General features: G+C 47.5%; 1 long non-coding RNA gene across 1 annotated transcript; it reads left to right on the forward strand.

Annotated features, from left to right (window-relative positions):
• Positions 1-122: 122 nt before the first annotated feature.
• On the forward strand, positions 123-13,706 carry LOC135364013 (uncharacterized). Its single transcript, XR_010410440.1, has 3 exons — positions 123-275; positions 1,343-1,412; positions 11,742-13,706. It is a non-coding gene; the product is annotated as an uncharacterized LOC135364013 (long non-coding RNA).
• The last annotated feature ends 12,709 nt before the right edge of the window (positions 13,707-26,415 follow it).

Raw genomic sequence — 26,415 nt, forward strand, 5'->3', positions numbered from 1 at the left:
CCCTGCGCTTCCCCCTTCTGGAAACCCCATCGAGCCTCCACGCTCGGAGAGCGCCAGGCATCCACCAGTGTTTACTCACTCAAGTTCATTCGACATCTTCTTGCTCCCAGGCTCCCAGGCTCCCAGGCTCCCAGGCTCCAAGACCAAGACGCACACCAGCACCGAGGCTCTGCTGACCCACCGCTTGTCTCTAATTCTTGCCTGACACAGACATTCCCTGCCCAGGGAAGTGTTTGATTTATGTTGAGGTTCGAGTGTCGGGATTTTGCTGACAGGTAGGTTCCCGGCAGCACTGGTGCTGATTGGCTGTGGGTACAGGTGCCGGCGAGAGCAGGTTTGCCTCAACAGGTGCAGCTGTTAACTCTTGGCCTGCCGCGTTGGGGGCGGAGCTAAGGGGGCCGCTGGGTGGAGCTGGCCAGTTCCTTCCTAGGTGAGGGGGTGGGAGGTGGAGATGAGGGAGGGAGGGCAGCAAAAAGTGTTGGAGAGAAGATAGCTAGAGGAAAAGTACAGAGACAGATACTTGGCTAAAGGAAATCTTGATTCCTGTTTCTAGTTAGTATCCCGGATACTCAGGAACATCCCCCCCCCCCCACCCCGCCCCAATTCCGTTGCCCCTTCTTCTGCCCACCATCAAATACTTCACAGCCACTGGGGAATTCTCAAAGGAGAGTGCAGATTCACCCTTCCCGCTGGCAGGGGAGAGAGTTGTCTCTGTGTGAGCCTCCGTCCTTTTTTTCAGAGCTTTCCCCTTAGGATAATAATAGCTTCTTTCTGAATAATGTTTTACAGTTATTCAAGTGAGTTCTTTGAGTCTCGCAGTAACCTGCTGTGGTAGATATTGCACCCCTTCCTTCCCAACACACTTTACAGATGAGGAAACGGAGGCTGGAGAGGTAAATTGACTTGCCCAAGGGCAAAGCTAGTGAGTCTCAGAGCCCAGATCTGAATCTTCAGTCATCTCCAGGTCTGGCTGTCCCTTCAGTCATCTCCACTGACTGGCTCTCAGTGGCCTCAATTCAGCAGACACTTATTGAGCACCTGTTGGGTCCCAGGCCTTACTGTGGGTTCTGAGGAGACAGAGGCCAAGAAGTCAGGGGTCACTGTTCTGGAGGAGTCTACAATCTGGTGTGTGTGTGCGTGTTGGTGGCAGAGGGGCGGCCGGGGATAGGGTGGGAGGCAACCTTTTATTTGGTGTGATGCAGATCTGAATGAGATATGAGCAAACCAGTGCCTCTGGCCAACACAGAAGGGATGGAAGGGTTGAAGTCGGCCGCCTCTGATGCCTTCGCTAGCTGGTCATTTCACCTTCTAGTAAGTGCTCTCTTCCTCATTGGAAACACAGGAGAATCAGATGCCTGGCAGACTAAGAAATTGTGGAATAATTGCTGTGAGCTGCCCCTGTAAAGAACAAGGTTGGTAAACCCAAAAGATCCACAAACACAAGTAGGAGAATGCTAGAGCTATTTTTAGAGCTTCCACCAGGATTAATTTGAAATTAAATCTAAGCCAGAGATCTTGGTATCTGTTTTTTTTCCCCGCTCTCTTTCTGTTCTCTGCCCACCCCCTCTTCCCTTTTAACAAATTATCTCTTTGCTCTGTCTTCCTGGGAGCCTCACCTTGGCCCACTCCTTTCTCTCTCAGGGAAGGGCGGGGTTTCAGCTACTCCTGCCAATATGATGGAGGTTTTCAGGGTAAAGTCAGAATCCACAGGAGAGCTCTCTCATGGGGACGTCAGGCCTATGGAGAAGGGGTACCAGGTTTGAGAACTGTCAGAGGTTGGCTTCTCACCGGAGGCTGTGTGTGTGGCAGCCAAGGGGGCCCTGACAAGTAACAGTAAAGAGTAACAGTAATTGCTAATAAAGCCACCAGCTCAGAGCAGGCCTTCGCAGCTGCCCTTGTTAAAGTGAACATTCAGTCACTGTATCACACCACTTTACTGGGTTCTCTGCCAAGCTCTTACAACTTTCTGATATTTTTCTAATTGTCTGTCTGTCTCCCCTTCTTGCGGAATGTGAACGCCGTAAGAGTAAAGACCTTGTCTGCCTCGCTCACTGGTGAATCTGCAGTGCCTGCTAGTGTCGGGCAGGCAGCTGGTGCTCAGTACACCGGGTATCCGGCATCGTGCCACGCCTTCACACGCCTCGTCTCACGTCAGGCTTCCAGCGACCCTGTGAGGCGGGCACTTTGGTGATCCCTGTTTTAGAGCTGAGGAGACTGAGGTACAGAGTGATTAAGTGCGTCACTCAAGCCGCAGAGCTTAGAAGTGGTAGAGCTAGAGCTGGGATTTGATCCAAGAGCAGAGCCTGGTGTCCAACCACTTCACAGATGTTACTGGTGGCAGGAGAGCCACTGGGTGCCGGCAGCAACTGCAAGGCTCACTGCAGCCCAAAGGACGGCACACTTGTCTGCCCGCCTCCTGAGAGGCTGGGAGTTTCTGTCAGCTGTGTTGCAACTCACAGGGAAAGGGCTGTGGAGGTGACTCATGTTGGCTGGGCTCAGATGGAGGCTGGGATTCCAGGCGGCGTGTCTGTGCTCGCTGGACTTTTTTAAATGGGTCCTCTCTCTACTTCCGGGTTTTGCCTCTTTAATCACCCGCACCCATCTGCCGAGATCAGCAGAGGCCCAAATCATGGAGCAGTGGGGCCCCAGGTCTGCAAACACGGGAGGGCACCCTGGATGGGACGGAGGGACTAGTGGTCTAGGATAGGTAGACAGGGACACCAAGAGACTATTTACAAGGTTGCCAGACCCCTCAGCAGGAGCTCTGCCTCCCAGATGTGAGGTACGGGCTGTTCCAGCCCTTCATTAAACGAATGAGAGATGCCAGGGTTTGAGAGAGACACTACCCCAGCTTTGCACCCACCCCTTTCATCCTCCGGTGTAGCATGGGCATGGCCCAGGCCTAGGCTGGGCTGCCATCTCTTCCCTTCTTTGGATCGGCCCAATTCTTGTTCTTTTTCGGCTGAGGAGGGTGAAAACAGAGACCAGCTGATCACATGTGACATAATAATTATATATTCATGAGAGCAACAGTAAATAATGGTAGCTGTTATTTTGCCCTTTGTATGTGGGAAGCACCGTGCTGAGAGTTGTCTATGTTAGCTGGTAGTATTGCTCTGAGTCTGACAGATCCGGGTTCACATCCAGGCCCAACCATGTCATGTTGAATAAATGACTTAGACTTTCTGAGCCTCCCGTTCCCTCAGCTGTAGAGTGAGGGTCATGTGAAGATGAAATGAGACGGTTCATGTGAGGTGCACTGGGCAGCGCCTGGCATGTAGCGCTCCATCGTTGTTAGGAAGGACCTTTTTTTCTCATTTAATATTCGTGTAAACTCCATGAGGAAGCTGTTCCCTCATGTTACAGATGAAGAAACTGACTCAGGGGTTAAATGACATCTCAGAAGTGAAAAGCTAGTAAGTAAAAGAGTTGAGATCTGAACCCACATCTTCCTGCCTCCATTCTTGTAGAGTAGATGAAGTCAGGGATCGTGCTAGGCTCAAGTTCTGCCTGACCACTTCCTAGCTGTATGACTAGGTAAATCTCTCTCAGGGTCTCAGTTTCCCTCCCTCTGAGACGAGATTAATGAATCACTGTAAGGGGGGAGTTGCATATCAAATCATCTAGTTTTCCTTTTCTGGATTACTTCCGGAGAAGAAATGTTCCTCTTCTCAACACATGATCTGCCCCCTCTGGAAGCTGTCATGGTCCTTCATCCCTCCTCCTCCTCCTTTCCAGGATTATCTTCAAAAGAGTGTTAAACTCTTGGCATGTTAGGGAGGCATGAAGGTTAGGACTGCCGAGTTAAGTACGTGCTAAGAGCAAGGGCTGTTTTGTTTGTCTGCGAAGGTCGGGTACCACACGATCACACTGCCATTGCACGGTACAGGACTTGGGCTACTGGACACGGTGCTAACGGTCCTGTTTTTTCCTAACACATTAAGACTTCATGGTTATCCAGAACTTAATGAAAATCTCTTGACCTGCATAAAAATATTGAAAGGGCAAATTCCCAAATGTAACTTCTCTGTAGGTGCAAAAATGACAGAACTTAAATTTTTTCCCTATTCCCTCTCCCCTACCAAGTTTCTGTACTGATCTTGCGTTGCTTTGTAATTCAAAATGCTATGCAAAACCCCAGTTTTGTTTTGTTTTTAATATTTTTATTTTTTACCTTTTTAAAGTAATCTCTACAGCCAACGTGGGGCTTGAACTCATGACCCCAAGATCAAGGGTCACACACCCTACTGACTGAGCCCACCAGGCACCCCTACAAAAACCCCAGTTTTAATGCCCATTAACTAGGTGGTCCCGTGTCCCCATTCTTCCCGGAGCAAAAGCGGAGATAGAGCTAGTAAAGATTCAGAGTCCTTGCTCAGAGCTTCCCTGTGAAGTGCATGAATGGAGAACGGGGGCTACCCAACTCGCAGGCTCCTAGCAGGGAGCTCAGGAATCCGCTCTAATCTTGCCTTCATTCAAATTACTATCATTTATCGAGCACTCATCCCATGATACTTGCTTCAGATGCTTTATCCCATTACTGCCTGTCAAATGGGGTCACCTAATCCACCCCAGACGGACTTGGCTCCTGGAGTATTGACAAATTACTAAAGGATATCAACTCTGCAGTCAACTGCCTGAGACCTTGGACAAGCAGGTTTCTTCCTTGTTACCTGAGTTTCCTCCTCACTGAAGTGATTGCTGTGAGGATTGAAGGAGATAAGATCCTTAGTGTGTGCCGTCGTCACCATCCGGGCCAGACGCAGGTCCGGGTGCTTTCTGTGCATATCCTATCATTCTCCTTAGCCACCCATTTTCCAGAAGAGGAACAGGCTCCAAGAGGTGAGGTAACTCAGCTAAGGTCACCTGTCTGTCTCCTTAGTGACAGAATCAGACCAATGTCCGCCTGACCTTAAAGCCTCGGAAACTGTTCTTTCAGCCTCCTGAATGCCTTTTTGGAACAAAGCCTTGGATGGAGGGGTGCGTGGAAGGATGAAGGGCAGGAGGGAAGAAAGGAAGGAAAGTAGATAGGTTGGCTTGATAGGATTTGTAAGGTAGGAAGGATTTATAAGCTTCTGGACTGCAGAAACCATACTGGGAAAACTAAATCTTACGGGGCACCTATCCCAGGCTCAACATGGGTGTTCAATAAATACTTGTTGAATAAATGAAAAGTGGATGAACATGTATAATTTACACAAGGTAGTTGACATTCTGGCCAAATCAGCTGTTGCCTTCTGCCCCCACTCCCCAGAGAAGACTTCCAAAGTTTGAATTGCTGTGCTCCCTCTCATTAGCATATACCTTTGGACCAGTGACTCCCTTCTGGAAGTTTCAGTTTCCCCATCATCCCTCAATGGGGTTGACTTGAAGATTAAGTTAAATAAGATCTCAGGGGAAAGCCAATGGCAAGTAAACCATAGGTACCTAATAAAAGATAGCCAGGGTTATAGGTGAGCACCCAGCTTAGAAGGGGGTCCGCCTCAGCCACCACCTACTTACAGCCTCAGCACACAGCTTAGTTCCCAGCACTCAGCACTCAACCTCTGTTAACACCCTGTTTGTGTGTGTGTGTGTGTGTGTGTGTTTTGTGATTTTATGTATTTATTTGAAAGAGCACAAGCAGAGGGCGGGGCAGAGGGAGAAGCAGACATCCTGCTGAGCAGGGAGGCAAAGGAAGCGGGGCTCGATTGATCCTGGGACGCAGGGCTGAATCCCGGGACCCTGGAATCACAACCGAACCGAAGGCAGCCACTCAACCAACTGAACCACCCAAGAAACCCTGTTAATAGCCTGTTTGATGAGTGAAGCTCTTTTCAATTGAGAACATGTTTTCCTATGCTTTACCTCCTCTGGTGAGCCAGAGTGGATGGTGGTAGCCAGGGGGTGATGTATTTTTGGCCCCACTTGAACTCGATGCTCAGAGAAAGCATCCCTACTTAAGCAAAGGAGTTTGGATTGGAACCTCAGATTTTGGATAAAGCATTACCCTAGATACCATTACAAATCCTAATGGGTCCCAAAAGTGCTATCCTGGGCATGCACCTAAAAGCTCTGTAAACATTCCATCATAATATTCTTCTCTATCCCATCACTGGACTTAAGTAGAGGGATAGGCCACTCACCCTACACAGAGAATATAGCTCAAATTTAAAAGCATGGAAGGAGGGGCGCCTGGGTGGCTCAGTCGTTCAGTGTCTGCCTTCGGCTCAGGTCATGATACCAGGGTCCTGGGATTGAGCCCCACATTGGGCTCCCTGCTCCACAGGGAGTCTGCTTCTCCCTCTCCCACTCCCCCTGCTTGTGTTCCTTCTCTTGCTGTGTCTCCATCAAATAAATAAAATCTTTTAAAAAATAAAAATAAAAAAACATGGAACTGGAAGTTGTGCTTGTAGAAGGTCAGGGTGGGCAGCATCCAGACCCTTTTGTGTAGTGTACTTGAGATTTTTATCACAATTCTGCCATTAACACCACCTGTATTCTTTCCTAGCAGTGCTCTGGATAGGAAGAATCATTATGGGGTCTAAAGTTGTCCCCAAAGTATCCCTTAAAAAAACCAAGAGAAAGTCTCTGAATACCTGGAAAACAAGTTATTTTTTTGTTTTGTTTTGTTTTTCACTTATCAAGTTGATAAGGATGAAAGAAAAGAAAATGCCAAACCCCAGTGTTGGCAAGGATGAGGGAAACAGGCTCCCTCCTTGCTGGAAGGAGTATGAATCAGTCCAAATGTGGGCTTTAGATTTTAGCTCCTCTTTGATCTAGCAATTTCATTCATAGGAATTTAGTCTAAGCAAGCAATCTCTGTGTGCAAAGAGTTATCTGCAAGGATATGCATCAGAGCATTGTTTATAATCCTGAAAAATTAGAATTAATTTACTCTTCAACAGAAGCTCAGTGAAATAAATAAGATACCCAAATGTAGTTGCATACTGAGCCACAGTTTGCAAGGTGCTGCAGAAAGCCCCTTAGTGCTTGGAAGTTATTTACTGAGTTTATAGCACAGTTGTTAGCATTATGAGTCCTTACTGTGTGCAGGGCTCAGTGTTTAATCTCATTTAATCCTCACACCAACCCTAGGAGGTAACTACTGTTAAAATCCTTTTACAAATGAGAAAAGGGAGGCCCATTCATGAAGCAACTTACCCAGGGTCATTCCAGGGAGCCTCTGGGTCTTGAAGCTGGGTTTGAGTTCCTACTTTTGAGTCTCAAACTCTACTTTTAGTAAATTAGTCCATTCCTTTTTTTTTTTTTTTTTTTTTTACGTAGGCTCCACACCCAAAATGGAGCCCAACACGGGGCTTGAACTCACGACCCCGACATTGAGATCTGAGCTGAGATCAAGAGTCGGTTGCTAAAGACAGAGCTACACAGGTGCTCCTAATCCATTCTTGTTTTGTTTTTTTTTTAAGATTTTATTTATTTATTTGAGAGAGAGAATGAGATAGAGAGAGCATGAGAGGGGGGAGGGTCAGAGGGAGAAGCAGACTCCCTGCTGAGCAGGGAGACCGATGCGGGACTCGATCCGGGTCTCCAGGATCATGACCTGAGCCGAAGGCAGTCGCCCAACCAACTGAGCCACGCAGGCGCCCTCCATTCTTGTTTTTAAAATCCGTTTATATGAATAGAGAACAGGAAGGACACACACCAGAGAGTATCATGGATAATGGGATCAGGGGTCATTTATATTTTATTCTTTTGGCTTATCTGTGGGCATTATTTCTTCTGTTAATAAAAGAAAGAAAGAAACTACAGTTATTAAAAAGTAACAAATCAGAGAAGGCTTGTCCCTGAGCTGGGAAGGAAGAAGCAGACAGAGTACTGTCTGGAGATTTTCTGTGTTGCCAAGAACTGGTCAGAGCAGAAGGCAGCCAGGGAAAGCAGCCCCCATCCCAAGAGAGGGTCCACTGGAAAGAACAGAACCCAGCTGGCCCAGCCCTGGAGGCCCACTCTTTCCAGGGGCCTGGACCCACCCCCATTGCAGGCCATCACCCGCCTGCATCTTAAAAGGGCCAGCAAATAAGATATTGCCCACTTCTGGGGTGCCTGGGTGGCTCAGTCGTTAAGCATCTGCCTTCGGCTCAGCTCGTGATCCCAGGGTTCTGGGATTGAGCCCCGCATCGGACTCCCTGCTCCATGGGAAGCCTGCTTCTCCCTCTGCCTCTCCCACTCCCCCTGCTTGTGTCCCTCTCTCGCTGTGTCTCTCTCTGTCAAATAAATAAAATCTTAAAAAAAAAAAAAAAAAGATACTGCCCATTTCCAAATAAAAAGAGCTTCACTGAGGAATGCCTGTTAATCCCCACCACCCCCGTGGCTAAAAATGTATTTCCCCCTCTCATCTATCTGCAGGGGTCAAACTGGGAGCTTGGAGGGTTCAGATGAGGGTTTCCCTAAGGAACTACAAGGAAAATGTCCAAGGCCTGGCTTGGACACAGAGCCCTGGTGTGTCTGTGCTGAACAGGGGTAACTGGGGTCAGCGATACATTCCTAGGTTAGAGTGGGGTGGGGCGGGATGAGGTGGGGCCTGCTCCAGGCTCAGTGAGGTTCAGGTAGGCACGATTAACCAACCCATAAGGTCCGTTGTTGTTGCTTTTTCTTTACAGTTTTCCTTCAAGGCCTGCCCCTGATGTTTGCTGAGATCTGATCTCACTGGAGAAGGGGGTGGGGAGGGATCTGCCAGGGTCTCCTGGGCCCTGAACCTTCTTAGAAAGGCAGAAGCCATGTAGTCACAGGTTAAGTGCTCGACCTTGGACCCCAGACATTCAGGTTTGGATTTTTGTGAATCCATGACTGATCTGCCTGGAAGATTTTTTTTTTAAAGATTTTTTTAAAATTTTATTTGAGAGAGGAAGAGCAAGGAGGAGAGGCAGAGGGAGAAGCAGACTCTGCTGAGCAGGGAGCCCAAGGCGGGGCTTGATGCCAGGACCCTGGGATCATGACCTGAGCCGAAGGCAGATGCTTAACAAACTGAGCCACCCAGACGCCCCTGCCGGGAAGATTTTTAAGGCCCTCAGTTTGGTGGCAGGTGGTCAGGCAGTGGGGAGTAGGAAGGGGAGGAGCTTCTGTGGCCTACTGTGTGAATATGAATCATTAAAAATTATCACAGGAGCTCTTAGTTTTTGAGCACTTAAGTATATGCCAAGACTGTGATAACATTTTCCCTGCCCTGTTTCACTCAATCCTGACAACCGCACAAAGATTTAGATACAGTCACCACTGCTAACTCATAGATGCGGAACCAGAGGCACGAAGAGGCCAGGGAACTTGACGGGGTCCTACAGCCCTAGAATGACCATGCTGGGATTCGAACCCGGGACGTTTGTCTCTAAAGCTCAAGCCCTGCACCTCCAGTCTCCCCCTCCAGGTGACGTAGAATCTGTACGCAGAGCACCCGCCCCAAACACACGCATGTGCACACACGTGTGCGTGCAGTAGGGCACCTCTAGCTGAGATCTTGGATTCTGGAGCCGAACTACTTGAGTTTGTATCTTGGCTCTACCATTTCCTATGTGGGTGACCTTGGGCAAGTACTTTGATCTCTCTGAGTCTCAGTTTCTTCATCTTGAATGTAGGCATAACTCCTACCTTGGAGGGATTTAAATGATTTCACACATGCATTTCGCACCACTCTCGTGCGCTAAGTCCTGGTAATGTCAGCTGTTGTTGCTGTCATTATGGGTGGCTCATCTTGCCTCCCAGGGAAACAGTGAGTTCCTTGTCTTGTCTCTTCTTCTGCTGTGGCCACCACGGCACTCAGCCCAGGGCAGATGCACCTGGTGATGGACGTTAGTCACCAGGCTCCTTCTCCTCAGAGGGGATGTGAGCATGAGTGTTCTCTCTGCCCAGACTCTGTCGAAATCTGAGTCATGCCTTGACAGCTGTCCCTGAAGAGATGCTGCAGCCTCAGCCCTCTCCCCTTTCACAATGAGCTCTGTCATTCACACCTTCCCCAGTCATGAGCAGACACCCCCAGGATTACCCGTTAATGGGCCCTGAGGACACCTCCAGGAGGAAGAGACTCGGAAGGCAGATGACAGGGACCTGACTCTAGCCAGTGGCTTTGGCTGTTTGGCCATATTTCAAAACTATCAGTGGCCTCGGAATTGATCACCCAGTATAGGGCCACCGTATTTCATTTGGTTGCACTTGGATAACTGACAGCTTACGCTCGGCCCCATCTGGACAGGACAAGTTTGGGAGGCTTTTGTTTCACTCTCATCCACTCTCCAGGCTCCCGGAAACCTGTGAGGCAGTTTGGGGAAAGTTAAGGTCCTCAACTTAAAGACTTATTGTGCCTTAGATAGTTTAGTGTTAATGATTATAAGCTCCAGGTCTTTAGCCAGGCCTAGGTTTGAAACCTGACTCTTTTAGTTAGCTGTGACCCTGAGCTTCATAACTTGTTTCTCTGAGTCTCTTTCTTCATCTATAAAATGGCAACAGGAGTAGTATTGACTCCATAGGATGGTTGTGGGTATTAAATGCATGTGAAGCACTTACCACAGTGCCTGGCACATGGCTGTCACCCATTCTTTTGTTAAGCAGTGGGGGAGAGAGCACTGGACCAAGAGTCAAGAGGTCAAGTGTTGAATTCCAGTTCTGCCGCTCATTGGCCGTGTTGACCTTAGGCAAGTTAACTCCCTTCGCTGAACCAATTTCTTCAACTGTGAAATGAAAAGTTTGGGTTTGAAGGTCATTCAAGTTCTTTTTAGCTAAGATTTGTGATCTGTGACTTTGAAGGTACCCCCCAAAAGAAAACAGAGTGGAAGAAAGAATTAGTACCAGATGTCTTTATCTGCCAGGATCACATTTCACAAGCCCCGGCAACTTGGCACCATCTTCAGAAGTCCCCCGTCCCCCACCCCACCATCCAGCAGCGACTACACTGAAGCTTATCAACCCCAAGAACTGTTTGCAAGACCCCAAGAGGCTTTCTGGAGCCACCATGAGACCCCAGGGTAGGCACAGGGCTAGAAAGCGAAGCCTGCATCACAATGAAGAGCCAGCCTCAAACATCACACCCCAGAATGTTGCCCTCAGTGCCTCAGGCAGCAGTTACTCTTCACTTCCTCAGAATGGATTAGTTTATGGCAAGGGAACGATGTTTCCCCTGCAGCCTGGGGTGTAGTGATCTGTTATAAAACCGGCCCCGCCAGGGAAATGGAAGGCTTTTTTTTTTCTTTTCTTTCTCTTTCCTTTTCTTTCTTTCTTTCTTCTTTCTTTCTTTCTCATTCTTTCTCGTTCTTTCTTTCTTTCTTCTTTCTTTTGGTGTAGTGACCTCTGACACAGTCCCCGCCCCCACCCCCCCGCTCATGCAGTCTGAGTCACCCCCAGCAGGGGGACAAATCTGGGGATAGAGGAGGCGTCTGGCATCCCCGGGAATGAGAGGCCTTCCCCACAGGAGTGTCCGTTAGTGCAGAGTCCCACTGAGTTATTCTTATGCCCTGTTTGACCCCAGGGGGATGCGATTGGTGGGATTTACAGAAAATAAAAAGCAATTGGTTTCAACTAGTTCTACCAGTTTTCCCCCCTACAGTAAAACATCACTTAACCATTTTAACGTACAAATTTCCTTTTACAGAGACAATGGGTTTTGGAGGAATTTATTGGTGGTAACAAACAGAGGCACTTTCTAGGAAGCCCTTAGTGCCCAACACGTGCCAAATATTTTATACCCATTATCTTACTATTTTAAAAAATTATTAGTTTCACCATGAGGAAAAAATATGACGATTTTCATTTTTCAGGTGGGCACACTGAGGCCCAGAGAAGTAAAGTGATTTGCTCAAGGTGACCGGTGGAGCTGGGACTTGCACCTGGGCTGGAATCACCCCAGAACATCTGGCAGCCACAACTTCGTGGACAAACTTGCTGGAAGCCTTGTTGGGGAAGCTCTGCCCCGATGGTGATGAGACCCAGATCTGCCCATCTTTTGTGACATCTCAGACTCTTTTCTGGAAGGCCCACCTGGTCATCTGGTCCCAACAGCTGGGACAGCTGTGGCACAGCGAGTGCAGGTGACTTGTCTGAGCCGGGCCAGGAAAGGGCAGAGCTCAGCCTCTCCTCTGTGGGAAACAGGCAGTTCTAGCAGTAGGGACGGTGATGGGGGACTCGGTTTCCTAGTCACTGTCATGTCCAATGGCCAGTAACCGTGAACTCTTTCCTCCTTTTCCTTCCACCCAGCAAATGTAGCATCCAGATGCAGCCAGTTGTGAGGAGAATATTTCCATAGAAATTCTGCAGTATGGATATCCTCTCTAGGCCCCAGTCCAGCCTGAGCCAGCTCCGCTTCTGGCTGGGAAGTTTCTTTCCGCTCAAGCCCACTCCCTTCCCCCTTTTTCTCCTACTTTCCTCAGGAAGTAGCTCTCTCTTCTTCGCAGCGCCTGGCTCTACCCTGCTCTGGCTCAACCTTCCCGGGCAGTTTACTCCATTACCTCTGCTGGACCCCAATCACTTATGAATTCTCTAAAGTCACGTCAGGGAATCCCACAGATGCGTCCTGGACAACACAGGAATGCCCAAGTTGTTCCAGGCAGAAAAAGTTCTGGGATCAAACAGCTTGGGCAAAGCTGCACACCAGACCCTCTTCTTAAAAATGAACAATCATGGGCGCCTGGGTGACTCAGTTAGTTAAGCAACTGCCTTCGGCTCAGGTCATGATCCCAGAGTCTTGGGATTGAGTCCCACGTCGGGCTCAGTGGGGAGCCTGCTTCTCCCTCTGACCTTCTCCCCTCTCATGCTGTTTCTCTCTCTCTCTCTCTCTCTCAAATAAATAAATAAATAAAAATCTTTAAAAAAAAAAAGAACAATCACAGTCAAGTCTCTGAAAAGTCCAGCAGTCAGGAGACTTGTTTTTTGTTGTTGTTGTTTGGGTTTTTTTGCTTTTTCAACCCAGGGTTTCCCAAACCGAGGTGTCCACATAATCATCTTCCCTGTCCCTGCTTCATACCTGTGATGACAGGAGAACCAGTGATCCACAGTGGAACACACTTTGGGAAATTCTACCTCCAGCCTTCCATCCAAGTTTGCAGTTAATCTTGCTTTCATTGATTTAAGCCTTTCCTGTTTCTTGGGGCTAATCTCACAAAATAATCTAAGGTGATTCCTGCCCAGTAGGGTCTTCAAGAAACATATACTTGATGGGGATGAAGATTTTCTTAAGACTTGATGATGGGGGCGCCTGGGTGGCTCAGTCGTTAAGCGTCTGCCTTCGGCTTGGGTCATGATCCCAGAGTCCTGGGATCGAGCCCCGCATCGGGCTCCCTGCTCGGCGGGAAGCCTGCTTCTCCCTCTCCCACTCCCCCTGCTTGTGTTCCCTCTCTCGCTGTCTCTCTATCAAATAAATAAATAAAATCTTTAAAAAAAAAAAAAAAGACTTGATGATGATGCCCAGGACAGAGCAAAGATTTTCTAGATCGTGGAAGGAGAGGGAGTAGAATTTGAAACAACAGCAGACAGTGTTTACCAAATTTTTGTTTCATAACCAGAGGACCAAAGCCAGGAATGGAGAATAATCAAACCAGACCTTGGTCACAGATAAATTGTTTTTGAGTGAATGAATGAACAGACTTCCTGACTGGTCAAAAGGTCGGGAGACTGTGAATGAATGCTGCATGCACGCATGAATGAATGGATGAATGAATGAATGAAGATCGAAAAACTGGTCCGCAGATTAGAACCTGTCACCCATGTTCAGTGGAAGAAGCCAGACATGAAAGGACACTATGAATGATTCCATTTATACGAAGGTCAAGAACAGATAAGCTAGTCTACTATGGCAAAAACAGAGCTGTGGTTGCCTTTGTGGAGTAGGCATTGACTGGCGCGGGCACAAAAGGGCTTTTGGGGGAATAGAAATAGTCTCTATCTTGATTCCAGTGGTGGTTACATGACTGTATACTTTTGTCAAAATTCACCAAACTGTACATTTAAGATCTGTGCACTTATCTGTATTGTACATTTAATCGAAGAATAAAAATCATACTACTTAGGTCTTCCTGGCAATAATTCACTCCCTTGTCCATTATTTTCTCAAAGCACTTTGTCTACACAGGCAGTACATCACTTTTTTTTTTTTTTTAGATTTTATTTATTAGAGAGAGGGAGAGAGAGCACAAGCAGGGGGGAGGGGCAGAGGGAGATGGAGAAGCAGACCTCCGGCTGAGCAGGGAGCCCGATGCGGGACTCGATCTCAGGACCCTGGGATCATGATGTGAGCCGAAGGCAGATGCTTAACGACTGAGCCATGCATGGTGCCCCAGCACATCACTTTCATACAGACCGCCCTCCAGGAGAAGTCTTCATGAGCATGTCTATTTCCTTCCCCCACTGCATGTGAGCTTCCCCCTGGAGCCCGCACATAGCAAGCAATGAACTGACATTGGTGAGATTGAGTTGAGGCCAGATTCATAAAAATAAAGGAAAACAACAGTAGATCTCATGTATTAAGCACCTGCTGTGTGTCAGGCTGTATGCTAAATTCCTCACACACTTCATTATATATACATGTGCTTATACATATATATGTATACGCACACACACACACACACATATAAAACCCCCACAAGATAAACAGAGTAGCCATTAAGTCTGAAAACAGGCAAATAAGAATAACAAATGCGAATGGTTTAGCTACATTACATTATAATACAGGCAAAAGCATAGTATATTTCCAACTTTCTGGTCAGTGTATGATTGTGTGCGGATGTGTCTGTGTATATTATTATCAGTCTCCCTTTTACATGGAGATAGTGAGACCCAAGGTCACAGAAACGTGTAGGACTGACAATAGCAGACAAACCCAGGGTGCCTCAAGGGCATTGAGCTGGACTATTTCCAAAGTGGCATCACATAAATCCAGAAGAAATGTGAGATCTTCCTGGCCAAGGGACTTGAAAACAGTTTCCTTGAAATTGAAAATGTGTGGGCGCCTGGGTGGCTCAGTTGGTTAAGCGACTGCCTTCGGCTCAGGTCATGATCCTGGAGTCCCCGGGATCGAGTCCCACATCGGGCTCCCTGCTCAGCGGGGAGTCTGCTTCTCCCTCTGACCCTCCCACCTCTCATGCTCTCTCTATCTCATTCTCTCTCTCAAATAAATAAATAAAAAATCTTTAAAAAAAAAAAAAAAGAAATTGAAAATGTGTGTGTGCGTGTGTGTTCTGAGGGGTGTAAAGGCTCTTACGGGCTCCCATGGGTCCCGGAAGGGGCTGCTTATCAAGAGGAGGACTTGGGTGTCGAGTCCTAACTGCATGCACCATTTATCAGCTGCATGACATTACCTTGGGCAAATTATTCAATACCACTCAGCCTGGGTTCTCCCACCTTTGAGATGGGTGTAATACCAGTTTTGAGGGAGGATTCAATGAGGTAAAGCACGTAAACCTCTCAGCATGTTTAAGTTCTCAGTAAATGTTTGTTGAGTTTATTGCTATCATTTTGCTGTTTTCAGTAGGATTTCAATTCCCTGCCCTCCCCCGCCTCCCACCCCCCTCAAACAATTCTTTGGCCTGCTTCCAGCCTCTCCCTTTCCTCAGAGGGTGGAAGCCCAGGATGGGACACTCTACGAGCAGTTGTGACAGATAGTTTGAATCAGGAACAGTTACGACTGCAGCCAGTCAGCTCAGGGAGTAGAAAGAGTCAGCTAACTCCCTGGCGGGTGGTGACTGGGGGATCCCTAGCTGATTTGGGAAAAACATGAAACCTTTTTTTTTTTTTTTAAGAATCCTTGCCACCTGCTTTGGGCTTCTCCTTGCCTAGTTCATTCTGAAGTGAGGAATGGGGCCACAGTGACCCGAGTGCCCACCTTTGAATTGCATGCAAGGTCCCGGCCTCAGAGGTCCGGGGCTGGTGGGAAGACTGGACCCCTTTGGCTGGAACCTTGCCCTTTGGGATCCTGTGAGAGGGGCTGGCTGGGGATGAGGTTCCCCTCATTGTAGTTCTGAAGACTAGACCTTAGGGTTTCCTGGCTCTTAGCCTGAAACACCCCCTGGCAGGTGGAGAGCATGGCAGGGAAAAAACCCTCTTGACAGTTCAAGTGTTCCGTCTTCTTGATTTGTAGAGTCAATAGGCCAGTGTTATTTGAAATAAAGTAACAACCCATGGTTAGAGAGAGAGAGAGAGAGAGAAAAGCAATGAAAATGCAGATAAGTATAATGAAGAATAAAATAATAATACATTTAATAAATAACTAATTTTTCATCCAAAGAGAACCACCGTGTTCTTCCCTACCTTTTTCTCCGCTTACAGGAAGGCCTTGGCCCCAGGATTAAATGCACAGGCTGTCTGAGCTGCACTCTAATCCTAGCTGTACACGTGTGGGCTAGTCTCCTAAACTGTCTGAACCTCATTTCCTCAACTGTAAAATGAAATTAAAGACAGCATCTATTAAAAAGTTTATTTAATAATTTTTTAAAGAAATGATCTATGTTATAGGGTTGAAATAATGCCATGCTCTTATCATAGCAAATACATATTCTTTTTTTTTAAAGATTTTATTTAGTTGACAGAGAGAGACACAGCAAGAGAGGGAACACAAGCAGGGGGAGTGGGAGAGCGAGAAGCAGATTTCCTGCGGAGCAGGGAACCTGATGTGGGGCTCGATCCCAGGACCTGGGACCATGACCTGAACCACCCAGGTGCCCCGCAAATACATATTCTTACCAGAAAAATGACATCACTCCATAGATACTCTTTGTTACCTGCCTTTTTTCTCCCATTAGGCAACAATGTGAATCTCTTTCCAGCATTAACTATTCTATGAAGACCTTTGTATGGAAGACCTGGTCTCATTTACCAGTCACCCAAGGATGGACATTCCTGTTACATTCCTGTATTTCATTATTATAATCAATGCTGCATTAATATAACTACAGCTAAATCTTTGCACCCAGCCACAATTATTTCCTTGGGACCAATCTCAGGAAATAGAATTGCAGCATTTTAGGGTAGGCACGATTTTAGGACTTTTGATACCTGTTACCAAACTGCCCTCCAGAAAGGCTGTACCAAGTTCCTTTCCCACCAGCAGGGAAGGAGAGTGACTGTTCTCTGCACCATCACCAACACTGGCTTTTATCATTTTTGTCCATCTTTAAGCAATTATTCTTGAGCAAGGGATTTTCTTTTATCTGTCTGATTGAACTGGGAACTCCTGGAGGGCAGGGTAGGGAGGTAGCTCCTTCATCTCTGTGTAGTCCTGTGCCTAGTACATGTTCTACCCACAGTAAACACTCAAGAAATATTTGAACTGAGTCTCAGAAGCCAAGAGTGATTTTTGAAGTGCCCTGGGCAGACAGTTCTTATTAAATGCAAGACCTAACAACGAAGGATTCTACCTAGATGAAATTCAGGGACTGTACACAGAGGAAGACAAAGGCATTTCCAGAAGCACTACCCTGATATTCAGATGTTAATCAGCCAAGTGATAAGTTCTGAGATCAGCCTGGGTTGGGGCCACTGATCTGCCAGCAGATTTGCATGTGTAACTCGAGATCCACTCCAGTTTCAAATACTTAGGGGAGCTCTGAGCCGGGATACTTGGGTTTCGCACTGTCACCATTTTGGCGGTGGCCCAAGACACGTCACTTTATCCTTTTGGGCTTGGTGTCCCTGTCTGTTCAGTGGGGAGCTCAATAGTGTTTCCATGGAAGTATATCAACAAGCATGGGATTCTGCCTCCCTCTGCCTTCTAGTATCTACTGAGGATTTATTATGCCTCCTATCTGTGCTGGGGGGTGGTTAACGTGATGCAGCAGGAACTTTGGACAGCCTGGGTTCGAAACCCTTGCTCTGAAACAGTCAGTATATGCACTTGGCGATGGACTAATAAGACCTGCCTTGGAGGGTTTCGTGGGGAGATTAAGCACCCTCATCCGTGCAAAGCACTTAGGACAGTACGTGGTACCTAGTAAGCACTAAGTGTCAGCAACCATTATCTGATTTAAACCTCACAGTAACGCTGTGAAGGAACTATTTGCTATTGACTCCATTTTAAAGATGGAGAAACCCAGAGCAGAGAAGTTACACAAATGGTAAGGAGGAAGCCGGGACTCATCTCACGTCTGTTGGACTCAGGACTTCTCCATTTACAATATGAAACATTCATACTTAATATAATATTAAATTTATATTAAGTATTTTAAAATATATTAACTATTAAATAATATTAAAGTTATATTAAATATTCAAGCTGGAAAATAGTCCAGATCATCTAGTCCAATCCCCTCACCTGACAAGGCCCGGAGTGGAAGGGACTTGCCCAAGGCTACCACCCTGCAGGGTAATGACAGCGCAGGGCCAGGCTCCAGGCTCCCGAAGGCCGCTCAGGAGCCAGGTGCCTGGTGCCAGGGGCAAGGAGGCCTCTCCTGTTGCTGCCCTTGTTCCTGGGCTAGTGAGCGGAGCCCGGGAGCTTGTGGGGACCTGAGCAGCTCTGCAGCCCAGCCCAGGCCAGGCGCCAGGAGAAGCCATTGTTGCCATTGGCCACTGCAATTACTCCTTTTGCCCGTAATTCTAGGTTCGGGTCCCCTGCCAGGGGGGAGTTAATCTACCAACTCCTGCCTGGACTTGCCCTCTCTGCCGCTGCCCTTGGTGCCAAGGCAGGGGGACCCCAAGCGGCTGTTCTGGCTGCCCAGCCAGCCCCGCTCCTCCCTTCGGGTCCACCACTGCGCCCGGTGAGCTGAGGATGAGAAGCTGCCCTCCTCCTCAGCAGCTTGCGCCTCTCCTGCCTTGTTTGCAGCCTAATTTCTTTTGAAGGATATATTTTATTTATTTATTTTTTTAAAAAGATTTTATTTATTTATTTGTTAGAGAGAGAGAACGTGGGTGAGAGAGAGTGAGCGAGAGTACAAGCAGGGGGAGCTGCAGGCAGAGGGAGAAGCAGGCTCCCCGCTGAGCAAGGAGCCCGATGCGGGACTCGATCCCAGAGCACTGGGATCATGACCTGAGCTGAAGGCAGCCGCCCAACCGACTGAGCCACCCAGGCGTCCCGGATATATTTTATTTAACTCAACAGATAAAAAATATGATTTCAACATAAAGTCAACTTAATAATGTATTACCGAGGTATTTTTATATTCTTTTTTTGTACAAGTCTTCGAAATCTGGAATATATTTTACACTTACCACACATCTCAATGTGGATGCTACTTTTTTTTTTTTTTGGTTTTATTTATTTATTTATTTGACAGAGAGAGAGAGAGAGCACAAGCAGGGGGAGTGGCAGGCAGAGGGAGAGGGAGAAGCAGGCTCCCTGCTGAGGATGTGGGGCTCAATCCCAGGACCCTGAGATCATGACCAGAGCCAAAGGCAGACGCTTAACCGACTGAGCCACTCAGGCACCCCTGGATGCTACATTTTCATGGGCTAGTAGCCCAAAAGTGGAAACAACCCAAATATACATGAACTGATGAATAAACAAAAGGTGGTATATTCATTCAAAGGAATATTACATATTCAGCCATAAAAAGGAATAAGTGCAACATGGATGAAACCTTAAAAAAAATATGCTCAGTGAAAGAAGCCAGACACAAAAGAGCATATACTAAATGATTCCATCTATGTGAACTGTCCAGAATAGGCAAATTTATAGAGGCGGAAAGTAGATTATGGTTGCCAGAGGCTGGGGGCAAGGGGAATGTGGAGTGATTGCTAATAGGTATGAGTTTTCTTTTTGGGGTGACGAAATGTTCTGGAATTAGTGGTGATGATTGCATAACCTTGTGAAGATACTGACAGCCACTGCGTTGTATACTTTAAAATGGCAAATTTAGGGGCGCCTGGGTGGCTCAGTCGGTTAAGCGTCTGCCTTCGGCTCAGGTCACGATCCCAGGGTCCTGGGATCCAGCCCCGCATCGGGCTCCCTGCTCGGCAGGAAGCCTGCTTCTCCCTCTCCCACTGCCCCTACTTGTGTTCCCTCTCTCCTGTCTCTCTCTCTGTCAAATAAATAAATAAAATCTTAAAAAAAAAATAAAATAAAATGGCAAATTTAGTGGTATTGAATTACATCTCAATAAAAAAGTTAATGATAAAAAGATATTAAAAATATAATGTAGTCCTACCAAAACAATGAAGTGGTCCTTAATAGGAAAATATTTTATACTGATTCAGTTTCCAAATCTAAATAGAAATTAATTAAAATTAAATAAAATTTAAATTCAGGTCCTGAGCGGCACTAGCCTCCAGTCAAGTCTCGGTAGCCGCGCGTGACCAGTGGCTACCATATTGGACAGGGCAGCTCTGTGGTATTGCTGCTTCAGGTGATGGAAAGAGGTTCTAACTGACCATCCTCGGCCACTCCTAGGTGAATCCTGAAGGGATGGGAGGCAGCTTGGTACTAGGACGGGGTGGTGGATGAATGAAGCATTAAGAGAATAGAGACCCTTTTCTTCCCACCATGAGCAAAATCATATCAATTTTATTCTTCCTTTCCAACAACTTTTTTTTTAGATTTTATTTATTTATAATTTATTTATTTAGTTGAGAGAGAAAGAGAGAGCACAAGTGGGCAGAGGCAGAGGTAGAAGCAGACTCCCCGCCAAGCAGGCAGCTCAACCTGGGGCTCCATCCCAGGACCCCGGGATCACGGCCAGAGCCAAAGGCAGATGCTTAACTGACTGAGCCCCCCAGGCACCCTGCCCCCCAACAATTCTGTCTCACAGGTGAGGAAATCCATAGTATGTCAAAACCAGGAGAAATCCTCAAGATAGCCAGTTTTTAAAAAAATTTACACAAAGTACAGTTCCTTCTGTGGTGTATAGTTCTGTGGCCTTCAACGAATTCATAATATCTCGTGTCCTCCGCTATAATCAAGCTACAGAACTTCTCTGTCACTCCCCAAGTTCCCGTGTACAAGGCCCATCTCTGTACTGCACGTCAGCTGTCATACCTAATTCCCTCAAAACTCCTATGCAGTGGTCATTCGGTGCAATGTGAACCCAGAGCAACCAGCTCCAAAGTCCACATCCTTAGCCACTGCTTTATGGGATTCATTTACTGAGTGCCCAGCGTGGACCTGGTATTCATTCGCGTCCCCCATTTCACCCATCACGCCACCTCACATAAGCCTTGCTGAGGGGCCGGGTACATAATCTCCTGGGACGTGGGCCCCCTCTGAAGCTTGAAGCCTACCTGCAATAGCAGCTTTGGGTCGGCAGGCCCGGGGGAGCCCCGGGCCCCTCAGCCATGCCTGGCAGAAGGGAGGCTCAGGCAGACATCCAAGGAGCCTTGCCCAGCAATCAGCGGATTCCCCCCGGGCAGCGGGGTGGGGGTGGGGGGCTCGGGTGTTTCTCCCCATCCCTGGGAAACTATCACCTGGGTGTTCACAATCAGTTTTCAGGCTTCATCAGCCAAAAATGTTTTACTCTCAAATGGCCTGTTGTCATCTTCCTGATCTTCCAGATCATTTTTATAAACCCCTCTCTTTCTTTCCTCAGTAGGGGGATGTCAAGACTTTCCAGGCCTAACTGCAGGTGGGGAGGGAATCAGGCTGTTTTTGAGGAAGCTGAAGAGAGTACCAGAAGCCTCTCTCTGAGGCCTTGCTCACCCTAGCTCCTGCTGAGAACACTGCCCCCCCACCCCCCGAGGCTCTGGTCGCCCCAACCCAGGTTGAACCAGCAAATTTCTTTTTCTTTTTTTTTTTTTAAGATTTTATTTATGTATTTGAGAGAGAGAGAATGAGAGAGAGCATGAGAAGGAGGAAGGTCAGAGGGAGAAGCAGACTCTCTGCTGAGCAGGGAGCCCGATGCGGGACTCGATTCCGGGACTCCAGGATCATGACCTGAGCTGAAGGCAGTTGCTTAACCAACTGAGCCACCCAGGCGCCCGAACCAGCAAATTTCTATAAACACCCCCCGCCCCCCACCTCGGAGAACCATACAGTAGTCCTAACCCCTGGCCTTCAGGATAAAGCAGAGGCTAGGAGAAACCCAACTTTTGAGGTCTGTGGAAAGACAGCTGCGTACTTTGTGACAGTTCTCACTACGGGAAGAAGCCAGGACTAGGGGGAAAATGTACTACAGAGGCAAACACAATCAATGAACGATAATTTCTCATTAGCTTCAACTCCTGGGCTGAACTAGGAAGGGGATATAAAAGCAGAAATTAGCTATGACATCTAGACTTTTTGTCTGAGTTGGAGAGTTCGTTTGAGCCAAGATTGCGTTCGATTTACCAGGGCTATCCTGGGGGTTACTTTTCTTTTTTTTCTTTTTTTTGGGGGGGGTTACTTTTTTCTTGAATGCTCAAGCGTAATGGATGTTTGTTGAAGGAGTTTATCAAAATTTCTAAAGGCAATAAATAACTAAAAATTTTAAAATCACGTTACCCCACCATTCAATGCTAACATTTTCCCAATGCTAAATTGGGAATGCACACAAGGTGCTATGTTTTATAAACTTGTTTTTCCAAAAAAACCAGATCAATGGTTTTTCTTTGTTGTTGTTTTCTTAAAGGACAGTCTCAAGAGTTCTTAGGCACACCAGGGAAATTGTTAATATAACCAGAAAGGCTCCCCTCCACCAGCTTCCTGGGAGATGAACATGATTAAGCACAGCAACTTGAGGGTGGCTTATTAAGGAGATAAATTCCATTTCTTCTTGTTAAGTGTGGCTGTTAAACACTCCTGGGCCCAGGATGAAAGGAAAGAGATGTGGCTGAATCAGCACTTTACGTTCACCATGCCGGCCACCTGTTTTATTAAGCGTGCCCGTGTGTCAAACTCCGCAGAATGAAAAGAAAGGTGTTTTTGTTGACTGGGACTGTATCTCCTCGCTCTGGTCCCTCCCTTGCCCACCCCAGCCTGAGAGAGCTTGAGGCTGAGGCTGAAAGCACCTCCCCAATCTAGCTCAGAAACCCAGAAGCTCAAAAAAGCAGTGACTATGACTCCGCTGTCTCTGGAGACCAGTTTCTAGCCCTCTGAATTTTATTTTATTTTATTTTATTTTATTTTATTTTATTTTATTTTATTTTATTTTATTTTATTTTATTTTATTTTATTTTACTTTATTTGAGAGAGAGAGAGCACAAGCAGGATGGAGCGGCAGAGGGAGAGGGAGAAGTAGGCTCCCTGCTGAGCAGGGACCCCCCCCCCCAATGCGGGGCTCGATCCCAGGACCCTGAGATCATGACCTGAGCCCAAGGCAGACGCTTGACCGACTGAGCCACCTGAGCACCCTGGCCCTCTGAATTTTAGAAGAATGTATATACAAAATCTCCTCAGTTCCATGCTAGCTGTATGTGTTGGGTTTGCCCCTCCAGTAACGGGAAATGGTGAGCCTCTGGTCCTTGGGGATTAAGAGCCACCTCAGCCTGAGCTGAAGTAGCTCCCACCTGCCCAGTGGAATGAGCCAGCCATTTCTGTTCCTCAACCTGTCCCTTGTCCTTCCCAGTGAAGAAACTGAGTCGCCTGGGACAATGTCAAACTTTGCAAGGCCGCAAATGACCTATAAAAATCCTAAGACAGAATACTCAGGAAGGAGGAAACACTCATGAAGGAAATCCTGAATGTCCTAAGCCTGCTCATTAATATGAGGGTCATAATAACAGGCAAAATGGAGAAGCTCATAAATTAGGATGAAGCCTCAGCCTCGTTGCAGGTGTGATCTGGCAGATGGGAACCCGAGGTTCGTTTCTGGGGTTAATGGAATTGTGCCTGGTCCTTGGGATTGCCTCATGGTTCCTTCCTGCCTCCCCGGGAGAGGTGAGTAAGTCTGAGAGAAGGGATCAGAGCACAGTCACCGCAAATCAGAGTGATACTTGCTCTGGGCCACAGACGGAAGTGGGTCACTGCAGATAATTAGAACTGCAAGCTTTGTCTTAGAGAGGTGCTCCCAGATCAGTAAATGAGATTCCGCACCCTTTCCCCCTCCCTATTGCACATCTTCCCCTCCTAGTCATTTATCACCGGAAACCAGGGACAGGAAACAGGAAACAAGGACAGGACTACCTAGGGCTTCTAAAACCCCTTTCCCTCCCAGAGCTCCAGGCTCTGCACCGTGGTCCCTATGAGCCTCCTGGCAAAAGATCAGCACATTCAGCTGGAGAGAAACTCATGGAACAGAGAGGTTCATCGATCGGAATCCACTCACACAGCAAACTGGGATCTATTTCATTCTGTGGCTTATAGAGATCCCACAACCTGATGGCTTAATATAAGCAAAATGGAAACCCCGTGACTCAGGCCACACTTTCATGAGTCAGAATCTGGAGAAAATTGGAAATGTCACATTTGGCATGTCCAATACCAAGAGCTTTCCTCACGCCCTGATGACTATATCTAGGTAGACAGTGATTTAGGGACACTTGTATGGTATCTGACCCTTACTGGACCCTTCTCTATCCCAGGCATTAACAGATACTTCTGTATCTTTATATTTTTTCACATAGTCCTCACAACAAACCTGGGGGGAGGGGGGCAGTGGGAAATCCAGGCTCAGGGAGGTGGTGTGACTGCCCAGGATCACACAACGTCAGAGCCTAGAATCAAACCCAGGGCTATTGGGTTCTAGAGCCCAGTCTCCCAATTGTTCAGTGACAACCAGATTTTGGTGCTGTTTGGGATACAAGCTGGGGTGGAGGTTAAGATCATAGGACATGGGCCAGAAAGACCTGGGAGCGGGTCCTGCCCACTTACTTTGGGGTGCGTCACTTTGCCTCCTTGAGACTCAGTTTCTTCATCTGTAAAATGGGAGAAATAACAGCCTTTGTGAGGATTAAATGAGATACTTCAAATAAAGTGCTCAGCTCATTGGGCTGGGAGAGCCGGCTTCTGGCAGCACGCAGGTGGGAGGGGCTGGGGAGGGCCCAGGCAGAGCTCTTAGAGGAGCTGTGGAAAGCGGTGCTCATCATATCCACAATTGCGATGAAACCTGTAATTATAACCCCTCCTGCCAGCCCTGGCCCTGGGGCAGTGATAGGATCTTTGCAGCTCTCCAGGGTCAGGTCTGATCACCACTGGATGGGCAGACACAGGGTGCCGCGGGAGACGGGTGGGGAACAGGTGGGAGGGGGCGCTTTTCTCTGAGTCAGGTGGCGGGCCACACCCAGAACTGCACCGTGGGGCACCCACCCAGACAGAGAAGCTGCCGCAGCCCCTTTCACGGGAGATTGCAGAGTGAGAGCCAAAGCCCTGGAGTTTCTGCCCATCTTCTGTTTTTTGTTTTTGGTTTTATTTTTCCCCCAAAGCTTATATGCCATATGCTGAATTTGAGCTGAATTCATATTAAATATCAGCTCCTGTCAAATGAATTTTGGTCATATCCCAGGCTCTGGGCTAGGCATATTTTAAGTATGAATTAATTTAATCCTCACAACAGACCCATGGAGGGCAGTATCCATTGCTCCCATATATATAGCAGTTACTATGTGCCAGGCACTGTTCTAAGCATTTCATGTTAATTAATTTATCTATGAATAATCCTATGAAATGAGCACTATTAGCCCCTTTGTACAGATGGGGAAACTGAGGCTCACACAGGTTAAGTAACCTAACCTGCTCAAGGTCACATGGCTAGAAAGTGAGGGAGCCAGGCCTCAAAGTAGAGCATTCTGGACCTGGCCACATACTTACTGCTACCCTATGAGCTACTATTATTATCTCCATTTGGCAGATGAGCAAACTGAGGCTCAGCGTGCTAGTCAATGTCAGAACCAGGATCTGGTGCCAACTCTTGCTCAACTCTGTATACCTGACTGGCCTACATCCTGACTGCAGTTGGTCTTCTTTCAGTGGACATGAATGATGTGCAGGGGTAGGGGGACGGGGGGGTAGACAGCCCCGCCCCTAGGAATAATCACAAACCCGAGGCCCGTTGAGGTGCTATCATTCTCATTTTATGGGTGAGAAAAATGAAGTCCAGAGAGGTGGGGTCCCTGCCCAGCCAGACAGCAATGGAGCTCAGATTGAACCCCTGCCTCCTGCCTCGAAGCCCAAGTGCACCCCTCCTTGCAGTCAAGGTGTCTGAAATTCTACTCTAAGGAATTCATTTTTTGGGTCATGAAGATTTGGTTTTCAAATCATTTATTTTTTATTTTATTTATTTATTTATTTATTTTTAAAGATTTTATTTATTTATTTGACAGAGAGAGAGGCAGCGAGAGAGGGAACACAAGCAAGGGGAGTGTGAGAGGGAGAAGCAGGCTTCCCGCTGAGCAGAGAGCCCGACGCGGGGCTCGATCCCAGGACCTTGGGATCATGACCTGAGCTGAAGGCAGACGCTTAACGACTGAGCCACCCAGGCGCCCCGGTTTTCAAATCATTTAAAAGGTATTTGTTGAGCAGTGACCTTGTTCCCTACATTGTGCTGAGTCAGGGGCTTTCAGATGTTTCTAGAGACTCGGGAGCTCCAAGGGAGGGTCCCAGGCAGGTTCCTAGGCGACCACACAGGCAGGGGTACCTACCCACCCCCTGCTTCAAGAACTGTTTTCCTC

The sequence above is a fragment of the Mirounga angustirostris genome, unplaced genomic scaffold (genome assembly GCF_029215605.1).
Source record: "Mirounga angustirostris isolate CCGP_5_RB_7025 unplaced genomic scaffold, mMirAng1.0.hap1 SCAF_4, whole genome shotgun sequence".
Taxonomy (NCBI): domain Eukaryota; kingdom Metazoa; phylum Chordata; class Mammalia; order Carnivora; family Phocidae; genus Mirounga; species Mirounga angustirostris.